A 13,728-nucleotide genomic window follows, 5' to 3' on the forward strand; every position below is an offset into this window, starting at 1 on the left:
TATGAATTATAATAAGTGATAAAATGCCATCAAAAGGTTAACAATTGTATGATCACTTCCTGCCAGCTTAAAACAGAATTCAATCTGTTTATTTAAACTGGGTTAATTCCTCTATAACAGTGGTAGATGGAAAATGCCATATAAAAATAATAACCATATATGTTACAATTTTTGCAGTCTAGCTATATTGTCTAAGTGCATATGTTTGTTTAGCAAGTGGTATAGATGATGAACAATTATATTCATGCTTATATATTGGGAAATGTGATGTTGTTATCGTGGGAGGTGACCCCGATTACTCATTGTTGAAACATTTTCAGCACTGCATTACATGATATATTGTGTAACTTTTTAAGGAAAACAGACTTTAACAATTCTACAAATAAAATTATAGATTTTTGTTACCCCTCAAGGCTCCATGTGAAATGTTGCTTGACTTTCAGTTCTATAAGTATCAAGGTCTTGATATTCAAAACTCTCCTCCAACAAATAAAATACTTAAGTGGTATCTTCTCCCTGATGCAATTACTGTCACTAGTGAATCTTTTACCAAAAGTCTGTTGTTGCTTTTCCTTAGATTTAGTATCTGCCATTCTTTTCACCTCCTTTTTGATATTACTTCTGGCAGTGAAAATTTCACAGATTCACCATTGTCTCAGGGATCAAGGCACACTTTTGCAACAACCAATTTCATTATCAGTTCAAACCTTTGTTGTCACAACCATTTCTTCTAAGGTATTGGCCTATTCCACCACATTCTTTCAATGCCTTGCCATCATTTCAGTGGAGACCCATTGAACCCAGAGTAGGATTTATTCTGGTATCTGTAAAATATTGATCCCACAACCAACATTATCCAGCAGATTTTGTGGTTATTCCCATAGTGTACTCCCAAAATGTACTCTGGGTGGGAGATTTCAATGTCCACCACCAAGAGTGGCTCGGCAGCAGTACTACTGATCAAGCTGGTCAGGTCCTGAAGGTCATAACTGCTGGACTGGGTCCATGGCAGGTGGTGAGGGAATGAACAAGAGGGAAAAACATACCTGACCTAATCCTTACCAATTTTTCAGCTGCAGATGCATCTGTCCATGACAGTATTGGTAAGAGTGACCACCGCACAGCACTTTTAGAGACAAAGTCCCGCTTTCCCATTGAGAATAACCTACATCATATTGTGAGACACTATCACCATGCTAAATGGGACAGATTTCGCACAGATCTAGCAGCTCAAGGTTGGGCATCCATGTGGCACCATGGGCCATCAACAGCAGCAGAATTGTACTCCAGCACAATTTGTAACTTCAGGGCCAACTCAACCATTACCAGCAAGCCAAGGGATCAACCCTGGTTCAATGAAGAGTGCAGGTGGGCATGCCAGGAGCAGCACCAGGCATACCTGAAGATGAGGTATCAACCTGGTGAAGCCACCAAAGAGGACTACTTGCACACAAAACAGCGAAAGCAACAAGTGATAGACAGAGCTAAGCAACCCCACAGTCAACGGATCAGATCTAAACTCTGCAGTCCAGCCACATCCAGTTGTGAATGGTGGTGAATAATTAAACAACTCACTGGAAGGGGAAGCTCCACAAATATCCCCAGCCTCAATGATGGAAGAGCCCAGCACATCAGTGCAAAGGATAAGGCTGAAGTATTTGCAGTAATCTTCAGCTAGAAGTGTGGAATGAATGGTCCATCTCGGCCTCCTCCAGTGGTCCACATTATTACAGATACCAGTCTTCAGCCAATTCAATTCACTTCACGTGATATCAAGAAATGGTTGGAGACACTGGATACTGCAAAGGCTACTGGCCCTGACAACATTCCCGCAATGGTATGAAGACTTGTGCTCCAGAACTTTCAGCTTCCCTAGCCAATGTGTCCCATTACAGTTAAAACACTGGTATCTACCCGACAATGTAGAAAATTGGCCAAAGTATGTCCTGTAGACAAAAAGCAGGACAAATCCAACCCGGCCAATTACCACCCCGTCAGTCTCCTCTCGCTCATCAGTAAAGTGATGGAAGGTGTCGTCAACAGTGTTATCAAGCAGCACCTGCTCAGCAATAACGTTCTCAGAGGCACCCAGTTTGGGTTCTGCCAGGGCCACTCAGCTCCTGAGCTCATTACAGCCTTGGTTCAAATATGGACAAAAGAGCTGAATTTCAGAGGTGATGTCAGAGTGATAGCCCTTGATATCAAGGCTACATCCAACTGAGTGTGGCATCAAGGTGCCCTGGCAAAACTGGAATCAATGGGTATCAGCGGGCAAACGCTGCAGTGGTTGGAGTCATACCTGACACATAGGAAGATAGTTGTGGTTGTGGGAGGTCAATCATCCCAGCTCCAAGTCATCTCTACAGGAGTTCCTCAGGGTAGTGTTCTAGGCCCAACCACCGTCAGCTGCTTCAGCAATGACCTTCCCTCCATCATAAGGTCAGAATTGGGGATGTTTGCCGATGATTGCACAATGTTCAGCACCATTTGTGACTCCTCAGATACTGAAGAAGTCCATGCTCATATGCAATAAGATCTGGACAATATCCAGGCTTGGGCTGACAAGTGGCAAGTGACAATCGCACCATACAAATGCCAGGTTATGACCGTCACAAATAAGAGACAATCTAAGCACCACGCCTTGAAATTCAATGGTGTTACTGTCACTGAATCTTCCATATCAACATCCCGGGGGTACCATTGACCAGAAACTCAACTGGACTCACTACATTAACATAGTTGCTACAGGAGCAGGCCAGAAGCTGGGGATACTGCAGTGAGTAACTCACCTCCTGGCTCCTCAAAGCCTATCCTCCATCTGCAAGGCACAAGTCAGGAGTGTGATGGAATACTCCCCACTTGCCTGGATGAGTATGACTCCAACCACTGCAGCGTTTGCCCGCTGATACCCATTGATTCCAGTTTTGCCAGGGCACCTTGATGCCACACTCAGTTGGATGTAGCCTTGATATCAAGGGCTATCACTCTGACATCACCTCTGAAATTCAGCTCTTTTGTCCATGTTTGAACCAAGGCTGTAATGAGCTCAGGAGCTGAGTGGCCCTGGCAGAACCCAAACTGGGTGCCTCTGAGAACGTTATTGCTGAGCAAACACCAAAGAAATTTGACATCATCTAAGACAAAACAGCCCGCTTGATTGGCACTCCATCTACAGGCATTCACTCCCTCCACCACCAACGCTCAGTAGCAGCAGTGTGTACTCTTTCCTAGATGCGTTGTAGAAATTCACCAAAGATCCTCAGACAGTACCTTCCAAACCCATGACTACTTCCATCCAGAAGGACAAGGGCAGCAGATATATAGGAACACGATCACCTCCAATTTCCTCTCCAAGTCACTCACCATACTGGCTTGGAAATATTTTTGCCATTCCTTCACTGTTGCTGGGTCATAAACCTGGAATTCCCTCCCTAATAGCAATGTGGGTCTACCCATAGCAGGAGGACTGCAGCGGTTCAAAAAGGCAACTCTTCAAGGGCAACTAGGGATGAGCAATAAATGCTGGCCAGCCAGTGATGCCCACAACCCACAAATGAATATTTTAAAAAAAGTTGTTTGTGGGATCTTGTTGTGAATAAATTGGCTGCCATTTTTTCTGTTTTACAACTGTGGTTTCATATCTAATGATCTCTTTAGCTGTTACATGCTTTAGGTCATCCTGAAACATGAGATTGCTCTGTAATTTAGCCTAATTCTGGAATAAGTCAGAAAATGTTACAAAAACTGGATTTCTAAAGCAAAATTAGAAAGTGCCAGAGATATCAGTCATTCAAAAAAGATGAGACAATTATCGTACTATTCTAATACTTCCAACTTTATTGAAGCTCCACCTCATCCATGTGCTTGTAAATAGTCTTCTCTTGCTTTAGCCAATAAAGAAATCTGCTCTATGTAGATATTCTGAAAATCTGAAATGACAATGGAAGCATAGTACGAGAACATATTTAATTCAGGATGTATGCTATTCCAAAACTGTTCATCTTATTGGTCATGCATTCTTCAGCAAAAATTCTACTTCCAGACCATATTATTTTGCAGAAGCTACTATGAATTGTTGTAATAGAAATTGTAGTTTAAAAACCTGGAGAGTGTGACAAAACCCTTTCATTGAAAACATGCAACCATGTGGACTGGCATTTCTTTCACTCAACCACCTTTATCAAATCAGGGAAACAATCTTACTTCAATAAAGAAATAGAAGCATACACTAGCACCAGCACCAGATACACCTAGGAAGGAGGTATCAACCTGCTGAAATTACAGTGCAAGGCTCCATGCTTGCTAAACAATGTAAACAATGTGCTTTAAACAGAGATAGGCAATCTACAACCAAAAGGGTAAAGTTGGTTCAGGCTCAGCAGTCCTGCCCTGTCCAGTCAAGAATGGTGGTGAATAATTCACCTGCAAACTGGAGGAGGAGTGCCTAGAAGATTAACATTGTCAATGAGGGTGGAGACCAGTACTTGAGTACATAAGGCACATTAAAGTACTGGCAATTAACTTCTGTCAGAAGTGCCGAGTGGCTGACCTATTTCAGTATCATTTTGAACTTTACTGCATTACAGAAGCCAGTCGTCAAGACTATTTGAATCTCATAGCATGAATTAGTGGAGCGGACGCAACAAATGCCATGGCCCTGGTAATATCCCAGCTGTGCTATGAAGATTTGTTCTCCAGAACTAGCTGTATCTCAAAAAGTGCTGTTTCAGTAAACCTACAAAACTGTTCTCTACCTGGTAAAGTGGGAAATGTAAAAGTAGGACAGAAAACAATTGGGTCATTGATGCCCCCCAAACAGTCTTCTCACAATCAACAAAGTGTTGGTCTAATATGACCATTCTGAAGAAGGGCCAAGGTACCTGAAATGCTTACTCTGTTTTCTCTGCAGAGATGCTGCCAGAATTGCTGAGATTTTCCAGCAATTTCTGTTTTTGTTTCTGATTTCTAGCATGCACTGTTTTTTTGTGCTTCAATATGACTGGTTCTGAAGAGGAGTCATATTGTCCTCAAAACATTAACTCTGTTACTCGCTCTTACCAGATGCTGCCAGATCTGCTGAGCTTCTTCAGCAACTTCTGCTGTTATTTGGAAGAATTATAACTATTTGCCTTGGAAGTGAGAAGATTGATGGAGATATTCAAAATAGGTGGGTTCTAGACAAGATAGGTTGGGAAAACCAGTTTCCAGTGACAATAGAATTGAAAACAAAAGGACACAGATTTAAGGTAATTTGCAAAAAAAAAAATAAGCAATAGACTCAAGAGAAATAAACTTGCTCAAACAACGAGTAATTAGTCTGAAATACTGCCTGAGAATGAGGGGGAGATAGTTTCAATTAGGGCATTAAGAGGGAATTGGAATGGTCACAAACGCACAGTTTAAAGAATCATAGAATCCCTACAGTGTGGAAGCATGCTATTCGGCCCATTGAGTTCACACTGACTGTCTCAAGATTACCCCACCCAGCCCTTCCCTACCCTGCCCCTGTAACCCCGTGTTTCTCATGGCTAATCCACGACCTGCACAACTTTGGGCTTGCGGGAGGAAGCCAGAGCACTTGGAAGGAATCCATGTGAATGCAGGGAGAATGTGCAAACTTCACAGAGACAGTCGTCTGAGGTTGGAATCGAACTCAGGTCCTATTATGGGCACTTAAGTTCCAGTTATCATTACAGCCTTTTGTCCAACCACCTGCAGCAAATGCATAGGAACAATGCCATTTACAAGTTTTCTTCCAAGTCACATACCACCTAGACCTGAAAGTTATGCTGCTGTTCCACTGGATCAAAATTCTGGAACACCTTACACAGCAGAACAATGGGTGTACCTTCACCATTTCAACTGCAGTGGCTCATCAGGAAGTTCATCACCACTTCTCAAGTGCAAAGAACAGAAGTTGCTAGAAAAGCTCAGCAGGTCTGGCAGCATCTGTGAAGAAAACATCAGAGTTAATATTTTGGGTCTGGTGACCCTTCCTCAGAACTGATGACAGCTGGGCAAATGTTAGTTGATCTGTTGAAAATAGGGAGGGGGTGGGGTAGGGAGTGAATGATAGGATAGAGTCTAAACAAAGAGAAGAAAGAAAAAAAGAATTGGACAGACTAAGGAGTTGATAACAATCTGGCTGGGACGGTGAATAGTTGTTAATGGGGACTGTTAGTGACTAACAGCAGGTGGTGTGTAATGGCAGGCTATGAGGTAACAAGGTCTGGTGTGTGAGGTAGAGGGCTAGGACATGGGAGAGTTTAGGCCCTAAAATTATTGAACTCGAAATTGAGTCCAAAGGCTGCAGAGTTCTCAAGCAGAAAATCAAGTGTTCTTCCAGCTTGCATTGAGCTTTGCTGGGCCACTGCAGCAAGCCAGGAACAGATATGATGGCCAGGGAAAGGTCTTTTTTTGCAAGCAGAACGTAGATGTTCTGCAAAGCAGTCCCTAGTCTATACTTTGTAGAGGAGATCACATTGTGAGCAGTAAATGCAATAACCTAGATTCTGGGAAGTGTTGCTTCACCTGGAAGGTATGTTTGGCCCTTGGATACTGGGGAGGGAGGAGGCAAATGGGCAGATGTTGCAGCTTTGCCGGTTACAGGGGAAGGTGCCTCAGGGCTGTGGGGGTGTGTTGGGGGTGAAGGATGAGCAGACAAGGGTGCCCCAGAGGGAACAGTTCCTGCGGAAGTTGGGCAAGGGAGTGGAGGGGAATATGTGTCTCATCCTTGTCTTCACAGATGCTGCCAGACCTGCTGAGCTTTTTGTTCCTGATTCACAGCATCTGAGGTTCTTTCGGTTTTTATTTCTCAGGCATAATCAGGGATAAACAATAAATGCTCATTCTTGCCAGTGAGGTTTACAAATATGAATGGATGACAAGAACTTAAATATGCATACTAGTTGCTACATCTATGCTAGTCATAACATCTATTATTGTTGCTGTCTCAAATCAAGCAGGAGCAGCATCAAAATTCAGCAAGCTAAACTCAGGATTGACAATGTTAGTGACTTTTATTCTAAAAACTGTGAGCTGTTTTTATTTGCAGATGAATAGGTCACTGAATCTGTGCATAAAAATAAATTCCTACCATGCTGTACACACCACTCAGTTCATGTTGCTTACATCGCACATGAAGTCAGATAATGCTTTGACTGCAGCTCTGTAATCTCATAGTTAACATATGATGAAGAGGTAAATGATGAACATAACACCACTCGAGATGAAGCCTTTTTTAATAAAGATAATGGCCACAGCATAGGGATTCCAAGTGATCCAAATGACCAAGCTGAGTTTCATGTTCTGGACCAAATCCATGTCACACCATGCCCTACGAATTATGGTAATTGAATTTCCAGCCACGAATGAAATAACAAAGGATGATATGTCCCTTCAAGCCCCAACCAGCAACTTACCTAGGAGAGGGAAAACCTGAGTCTCAACGAGATCTCACTGTTGTTGAGATAGTACACTGCATCATGACAGATGACCTGCAGTCTCAAATGGTGCAAACTGTACACTACCTTGAAATTCAAAGGCACAGGCAGGAGAGAAATGATGATCTCCCCTAACTTCAACATTAGTAAGTTCTGTATCAATGAGAAAGAAGAAAAGCAGCAGTGTAAGATGACACCGAGAGTCTCAGTTCCAAACTTGCGGGTAGACAAGTTAGGACATTCAGGTCAGATTCCCTACAGTGTGGAAACAGGCCCTTTGGCCCAACAAGTCCACACCACCCCTTGAAGCATCCCACCCAGACCCATTCCCCTACTAACCCACACACTCCTGAACACTACAGGCAATTTAGCATGGCCAATCCACCTAGCCTACACAATTTTGGACTGTGGGAGGAAACCGGAGTGCCCAGAGGAAACCCACGCAGACACTGGGAGAATGTGCAAACTCCACACAGGCAGTCGCCCGAGGCTGGAATTGAACCCGGGTCCGTGGAGCTGTGAGGCTGCAGTGCTAACCACTGAGCCACTGTGCCTCTGCCACATTGATCATTTTGATGTTGAGCTAGAAATGACACCATCGTCTGATAACATTCTGAACAATGAGCAGTTTTGGCGCTCAGCTCTGGTGAGAACTGTCTAATTTTAATAACCCTCAATCCATGGTAGGCAGACTAGATCTTGATAAATTGAACCTGAATGAGGTCTGCTTCTTGGAACAAGGAAGCATGACTGAACATGGCACTGGCTCTAGCCTCTGCTGGTCAGGTAGAACACATGGTGAATGACTCTTTGGTATCTACAGCCTTTCAAAAAAGAACTGGATGAGAGCCAAACTCTGGAAGAAATTGTAGCTGTCAACACAAGATAAAGAGTAACAAAGCCCCTGGAGGATGATGGAATTCAATCTGAAGTCTACATATCAAGCTCCATGGTATGTTTATCCTAGCTCCCTACCGCACACACCAGGCCATGTTACCACTCAGCCTGCCATTACACACCGTCTGTTATTAGTCACCAAGAGTCCTCATTAACAACTTTTCACTCTCCCAGCCAGATCATTATCGACTCCTTTGTCTGTCCAAAAGTTCTTCTTTCTTCTCTCTCTTTAGGCTCTATCCCATCGTTGCCTACTGGGAGCAGCACATGATTCCATCCTCTGTTCTACTGCTGGGAAGATCTGGAGGAGGCTATTTCCTAATGATATTATCACTTGACTGTTAATCCAGAGACCCAAGTAGTGTTTTGGGGACCTGGGTTCGAATCCCATCAGGGCAGATGGCGCGTTTGAATTCAACAGAAATATCTGGAATTAAGAATCTGGGGGAAAAGAATCCCATCTGGTTCACTCATGTTCCTTAGGGAAGGAAACAGCCATCCTTACCTGGTCTAGTGTACATGTGACTCTAGACTCATGGCAATGTGGTTGACTGATAACTGTCCTCTGGGCAATTAGTGATGGGCAATAAATGCTGGCCTAGCCAGTGATGCCCTCATCCTGTGAATGAATGAAGGATATGGGCTAGAAGATCTCAGGAGAAGCTTGAGTCATCCATTTGCATGGGAAAATCTCCTAGTGTAGGTTCAGTTCAAATAGAGGCAGCATAGGCTTCCTCTCAGACAAATACAAGAAAGTTTTTGTGAGCAAAACGGAGACCTAGACCTCACCAATATGTTCAACACCACGAGTAAAAATGGATTTTGGAAAATACTTGAAGATTGTGAATGGTCTCTCAGGTTCCCATCTGTGATAAACTTTTAATTCATTGACAGAATATGGATATTCCTGTCCAGGTCAATATTTATTGCCCAATCCTAATTTGCCATGAGGGCAGTTGACAGGAATCACATTGCTGTGGGTCAGGAATCACATGCTTGGGTAAGGAGGGTAGATTCCCCCTTCTAAAGGACATTGATGAACCAGACAAATTGTTCCAAAAATGACAACAGTGTCATGGTCATTATTCGACTCGCTGATGTTTATTGGATTCAAATTCCCTCTATCATGCCAGAATTTGAACCTGGGCCCCCAGAAAAATACCTTTGTCTCTAGATGAAACAACCAAGTGAAAACATCACTAGCCACACACACACACACACACACACGCACACACACACGCACACACACGTACACACACACGCGCACACACACGCACACACACACGCACGCGCACACACACACACACACACACGTACACACACGCGCACACACACACGCACACACACGCACACACACACGCACACGCACACACACACACACACACACACACACACACATATGTTAACGCTGATCTTTATCTTCACAGATGCTGCCAGACCTGCTGAGCATACAGCAACTTCTGTTTTTGTTTCTATTCATTGCCTCCCTCTCCTCTCAGAAAAATTCCGAAAATGTCACAATGGACGAGTCAAACACAAAAAGAACCTCTTGAGTCCCTTCTGAATCTCAAATGGCCTGAATCAGGGATGTGTGCTGGCCCTGACCTTATTTACTGTTTTCTTTAGTATGATGCTGCGTGAGGCAATGGAAGCTTTAAAGTGGGAATCGACATAACACATCCAGCCTGATGGGTTTTTCATCCTCAACTATCTTTAGGCTGTCACAAAAACATGCAAAAAACATCTTAGTGAACTTCTTGCCACTGAGGACTGCATCCTCCTGGCACGCTCCTGCACTATATGTGCAAAATATAACAAGTCTTTTCAAGGCAGTACAATTCTTCAGATTAAACACAAATTGCTGACTTGGCAGCATCTGTAGAGAGAAATCAGAGTTAACGTTTCAGCTTGGATGACCCCTCCTCAGAACCCGAAATGTTCACTCTGATTTTTTCCACAGATGCTGCCAGACTTGCAGAGAATTTCCAGCAATTTGTGTTTTTGTTTCTGATTTACAGCATCTGTTTTTTTCCTTCAGGTTAAAGGTCAGTTTAAAGAAAACTGATGTCTTGCATCAGCCGGTGCCCTGAGGAAACTTGGATCATTAAGCATTGATGTTGGAGAAAGTGAACTGAATGCAGACAAGCAATTGGCTGGCCATTTAGTAGTTTTGTGTCAAGTTATCCCAACTTTCCAGGTTGTCAAAAGGAGATTCACTATTCATACTCTTAGGAAGTGAACTAAATGCAATTTGTGTATTTAGTGATCATCATCTCATTTGATGCCATTCTTGCCATGGAAATGGACAGTCGACTTACTGGAGAAAACTGCTCATTTGGGGGATTCTACAAATAGGGGCAGCGCAACCACAGCCTCAACTTAAAGTGTACAAAGCTTTATTCCTTACCATCCTTCAGTGTGGTACTGAGGCTTGGGTCCTGTACTGCCAACAGCGATGACTTCTTGAACCAGTGTTGCCTGTGCAACATCCTCAAGATCTGCCACAAAACTGCACCGTAAATATTGAAGTCCTAGGAACAACTAACATCGCCAGCATCAATGCCATCCTCCTGCAAAGTCAGCAAAGAAAAGTTGGAGCATATTGCACAACAACTTCATGCCAAAGAACGTACTGTACAAAAAGCTGACCACTTGTAGAAAGAACAGAGTGGGTCTAGATGGACATTTCAAGGTCCCACCCAAGAAGTCCCTCGCTTTGTGCCATATTTAGCATTGCTAGTGGGGAGTCCAAGCCACAGATGATGATGCCTAGAGAAGTTCCAACAGGAGGGTTGCTGACTCCTTTCAGAGGGCATCAAGAACCTAGATTCTTGAAAGAGTAAAGGAAGAGAAGCATAGATATAATTGTTCCCCTCAGCGACTATACCTCTATTTGGAGCCATTGTGGGAGAATCAGTATAGCGTGACTAGGCTCCAGCTGGTATGCAGCCAATGAGCACAACCTTTGTATCACTTTGTATCATTTTTCTCACACCCCTGGGCAGAATATAAGAAAAGACGTTAAAATGGTGTTGGGTGACCCCTCTTTCACTTGAGTCTCCAACTTTTACATCCCTTTTGTAAATCGTTCTTTCATCCACCTGCACAACCTGGCACGGAAACCTTATAGTAGATAACCAGGGTTAGCTGGAACAGAAAGTATGCATAATTTAATAGTAAGGCATAATGCATACATTAGCCTACTAACAACATACACTTGAATTTGAAACCCATAAAATATGGACTGTCTCAATTTTTTTTTGTGAGCATCATATAATCATAAGAATTACTTCACAGGAAATTACTTTGTCGTTTTGTGTCAATTTATCCCAATTTTCCAGCTTGTCAAAATTAGGTTCACCATTTATCCCCTTAAAACATTGAAACATTTTGAACAATTTTGTTAAATTACCCATATCTGCTTCAAGAAACACTGCAAAAATTGTTTTGCCACTCATTCTAGCTGCATTTTTTTCATTCGCATATTATTATTCTAATGAAGTTGGATCTCAACCAACAGTTCTGAAGGGTCACTGGACTTAATGTCAATAAATTGTTGGACAATAACCTGGAATCAGGTGATTTTTGACTCAGTTTTCTCTCCACAGATGCTGCCAGGCCTGTTGATTTTCTCCAGGAATATCTGTTTTTGTTTGTTAGAGATCTTCAGCATCTGTGGTTCTGTGCTTTACATTACTGCAAATGACATACACCGCTACTGCTGAATATTGGTGGTGGAGCCAGGTAGTGTTTGTGGATGCATTGATAGCCGTGGAGACTGCTTTCCCATCTTGAGTGATTTTGGAGCTGCAGTCTCTCATGCATACATTGTAATTCCCTGCACTCCTGACTTCTACCTTGCAAATTGTAGACAAGTATTGGGGAGACACAATGCAGGATTCCTAGTTTCTGACCTGGTCTTGAGCCACTTGTATTCATATGGAGAGTTCATTTCAGTTTCTAGTTAATGTAAACCTCCAAGATGTTGACAGTGGGGGATTTGGTGATAGTAATGCCATTGAATGTCAAGGGCAATAATTAAAGCGTCTCTTGTTGGACACGGCCATTGCCTGGCTCTTCTGAGGCAAGAATGTCAGCCAATTTTAACAGACATTGAAAAGTGATTGGATATCACATGCTATAATCTAAGTTGGTTTTATTGTTAAAGAAAGTCATAATCAGAGGCATGAATATCGAGAATGTCATTATCTTGGAACTAGTTCACCTAAAGAAATTTTTAGGGTATATAAGGCTTCTATACCCTAAAAGAAGACCTGTATACTTTTATATGGATCTGTCCAATGCAGCACAAATAATATTCATTCAGCAAAAAGTGTATGCTGTTGAAATTAGCCTGCCCCAGGACCCATGAGTTAATGACCCTGCCCTGCTAAGAGAAAGCGAGGATACATCTGTGACAATGAGGTTGAAACTATTTAACCTTTTCTCCTGTCTAATGTATATTGTCCAGTGGTGACCATTATAGAGGAGGGAACAGACAACACAGGCTTGGTAATTTGCAATCAGAGATAATGTGAACTGCAGATGCTGGAGAATCCGAGATAACAAAGTGTGAAGTTTGGTGCTCTCATACAAGCTGTTATTATTCGACAGTCACTTACTCACATCACAACCATATGCCGAGCATGCCCTCAGAATGGTCTGGGAACAAAGAATTTTCACATGTCCTCTTGTAGCTGCCTTTTAGTTTTTGAATTTTTAACTTTAAAACTAATCAACAGTGCAATTTTATGTTCGAGAAAAGATAAAGGTTACTTTATTGCTGAAAGTTATTTAAGTAAAAAGCAGGATTGTTATTTGCGAATACACATATGCAAAGATTTAAAATAAAGAAGGATAAAGGTTATGAATGGAAGCAGAAAGTATGCATAATTTAATAGTAAGGCACAATACGTACATGGGATCAGTATCTCATTGCAGCCATGATCCGTTTGAATGTTCCCTTTCTGAGGTAAAGCAGCTGTGATGGCTTCTGCAGCTAAATAGAATCATGCAATTCCCACAGTGTGGTAACAGGCCATTGAGCCCATCGAGACCACACTGATCCTCTGAAGAGCGTCCCAGACAGACCCATCCCTTAGCCCTGTAACCCTGCATTTCCCAAGGATCATCCGCCTTGCCTGCACATGGTTGGACTGTGGGAGGAAACCCTTGCAGACACAGGGAAAATGTGCAAACTCCACACTGACAATCACCCAAGGATGGAACTGAACCTGGGTCCATGATACTGTGAGGCAGCAGTACTGACCACTGAGTCACCATGACGACTCCAAATAGAACATAGAACATAGAACGGTACAGCACAGTACAGGCCCTTCGGCCCACAATATTGTGTCAAATTTTTACCTTAAACTTAAGGTCTATCTAA

The 13,728-nt window shown here is 42.8% G+C and overlaps 1 long non-coding RNA gene across 1 annotated transcript in view; it reads right to left on the reverse strand.

Annotated features, from left to right (window-relative positions):
- Positions 1–3,845: 3,845 nt before the first annotated feature.
- The window catches only part of LOC125456040 (uncharacterized), a 34,156-nt gene continuing 24,273 nt past the window's right edge, over positions 3,846–13,728 (reverse strand). The window contains exons 2-3 of the long non-coding RNA XR_007248375.2: positions 10,747–10,909; positions 3,846–3,929 (exon numbers count right to left, since the gene is read on the reverse strand). This is a non-coding gene — a long non-coding RNA (uncharacterized LOC125456040). The remainder of the gene's footprint in view (positions 3,930–10,746; positions 10,910–13,728) is intronic.

Source organism: Stegostoma tigrinum, chromosome 8 (genome assembly GCF_030684315.1).
Source record: "Stegostoma tigrinum isolate sSteTig4 chromosome 8, sSteTig4.hap1, whole genome shotgun sequence".
Classification (NCBI taxonomy): Eukaryota; Metazoa; Chordata; class Chondrichthyes; order Orectolobiformes; family Stegostomatidae; genus Stegostoma; species Stegostoma tigrinum.